This window comes from Cololabis saira, chromosome 17 (assembly GCF_033807715.1).
Source record: "Cololabis saira isolate AMF1-May2022 chromosome 17, fColSai1.1, whole genome shotgun sequence".
NCBI lineage: Eukaryota > Metazoa > Chordata > Actinopteri > Beloniformes > Belonidae > Cololabis > Cololabis saira.
In genome coordinates this window covers 7,426,919-7,429,720 of record NC_084603.1, presented here as the reverse complement: position 1 = coordinate 7,429,720, position 2,802 = coordinate 7,426,919, and positions in this window count along the sequence as shown.

Sequence of the window (2,802 nt, the reverse complement as noted above, 5' to 3'; positions counted from 1 at the left end):
GTGACGGAGCCTTCTGCGCATGCGTGGCCAACGTGGAGGAAAATGAAACGTCACAGTTAAAGGGACAGTCCGCCTCCAATCAGCGTCGTACAGGGGTGGCTTCAGTCGGCGACCATACCTGTCTGTCAAGTCTCCCGGTTTCGCCGGGAAACCACCGTATTGCACCCCTCTTCTCCGCCGTCCTCCCGTATTAATATCCCCCCCGTAAATTTCCCGTTTTATAATATAATAATTTTTAAACTGCAAACGGAAGTGTCACTCATCTCGCGAGAACTGCAACCCAGGCTACAGGAAAGGAGTTCTCGCGAGATGAGTGACAATGAGGAGATGAGATGAGATGCAAGGCAAGGCAAGTTTATTTATTTTAACACAATTCAACACAAGGTAATTCAAAGTGCTTTACATTGACATTAAAAGCGGCAAGACATAATTAGACAGTAAATAACAAATAAGATTGAATAAAATTATGAATAAGATGATAAGAAAAGAAGTAAAATAATAAAAACACAAGCTGTTAAAAATAAGGGCAGTAGAGTCCAGCAGGTAAGTATTTAATTTAAGAGTACGCTTGAGTAAACAGTAATGTTTTTAGGCCTGATTTAAAGGAGCTGACAGTTGGAGCAGACCTCAGGTCTACCAGTGAGGAGCAGAATAACTGAACGCTGCCTCACCTTGCTCTGTTCTGGTTCTTGGGACACACAACAAACCAGATCCAGATGAACCTCAGGGGTCTGGGAGCTTCATAGGAACTAACAGATCAACCATGTATTTTGGTCCAAGACCATTCAGTGCTTTGTAGAGAGATGAGGTTAGCGGCGACGACGGGAACAAAAAGAAAAATAGAAAAATAAATCAGAGATGGATGTAAAAGTCACAAGAGTGAAGGCATTTCTGCCCCCAAAAAGCAAAGACTTCGTGTAAATATCTCTAAAAATGGGAAACCGAATTTACTTTCTAAAGAGGAGCAGGATGGGGCTCAGTAACCCGTTCTGAAAGATGTGTAACTGCGTTTTTAGTGTCTCTCACGGGGGAAGGACCGATGTCAGTCAGTGAATACCAGAGAGCCACGTGTTTGAAAATGAGAAATTAAAAGAAAATTTAAATGGTTCACTTGAAGACAAGCAATGTGTATATAAACTGAAAATATATTTAAAAAAAAAGTTTGGTTTAATTCACTTTTGTGTTTTCATTTAGGCTCTATTATAGGAATACATAGGAGTGTCGACAGCATTTCAGTCAACAAAGGTAGACTTATCAGATTCTGAGCACATAATTGTAGTCTATAAGTGGTTGACAGGTAGTTATTTTACATGTCTCGTGAATCTGTCTTATAATGTAAGATACTGGACCTCGGTTGGCGGAAAATGTCCCGTATTTTTAAATCCAAAACTTGACAGGTATGATATAGGAAGCATCTCCCCTATTTTCCTCCATTTTCTTGTCCCTTGTCAAATAATAAGTGCCACAATAAATAAACACATAAACTAAAATAAAAGTATGTACCTGCAATTCGGAGAGGATAATTGAGACCATACCTCCCATCTATCCAGGACCTGTACCGGTCCAGGACCAGGAAACGGGCAGGTAACATCTCTCAGACCTCAGAGACAGTTTCTTCCCCCAAGCCGTTGCTCTGATGAACTCTCAACACTCATAGAGTCTCAGAGTAATCAATCACTGTGCAATAATAATAATAACCAAATCATATGCTGTAACAATGCACCTTTCAATAACCATGGCTACCTCATACTGCTGCACCTTTCACTTTTAAACTGTATATATGTTAATAAGGGCCATTTGTCTATTACTGTTTGTAACTATTTAAATCTGGGTTCAGTGAGCAAAAAAAAAAACGAAAACAAATTCCCTGTTTGGCATGTTCATACTTGGGCCAATAAAGCTTAATCTATTCTATTCCATTCTATTCTATTCTATTCTATTCTATTCTATTCTATTCTATTCTATTCTATTCTATTCTATTCTATTCTATTCTATTCTATTCTATTCTATTCCGTCTGTTCAATATTTATTTTTAGTTTTTTGGGTTGTTTTTTTTACACATTTAAAATGATACACTCAATGTCTAAAATCTGTTTCAATCTGTTCATTATTTATGATGCTACTTTTCAACAAAAACATTTAATTTTTCTTGCTATGTTTTTGATTAAGTTTTAACAGAGAGCAGAGTGTCCTTTGACCTGTGACTGTTTGAAATGCGACACTTCATCACTGAGCCCCTGAACTATTGATATGAGTTGATGTCAGTTTAATCAAAGAAGTGTTTCTCCCTATTTCAGATAAGTTTCACAACATACAAAAACAACACAAAAGAAAAACTTCCATGACATGAAATTCATGTGATTAACTCAGTCCAAGTCCAAATCCGACACATTAAGCTTAAACACGGAACCATTGTTTGAATGAAATCTTCTGTTTTATTTGAGTGAAAATATTTAGTTATTTATTCTCCAGTAAAAAAAATAATTAAAAATCGAATTTATTTACCACATATAATTGTAAAATACTGAACATGGCTAATGGGAACATACCTCCCAATCTATGTCCTACACATTGGTAATGTTATGTAATCATGTAACACATTTTCACAAATAAAATGTAGAAGAGACACTGCAGATGTTTTCAGCAGCAGTGCTTGGACAGAAGAGGGCACCATTTAAACTGTGCTGGCATTTGACTCCAGGTCGGTTGAAAGCATGACTAACAAGACTTTTGTTTTATCTTTAATCTTTTATCAAGTTGGCTGGAGCTCTTGATCTCTGTTAGCAGAGGTTTAATTATCTA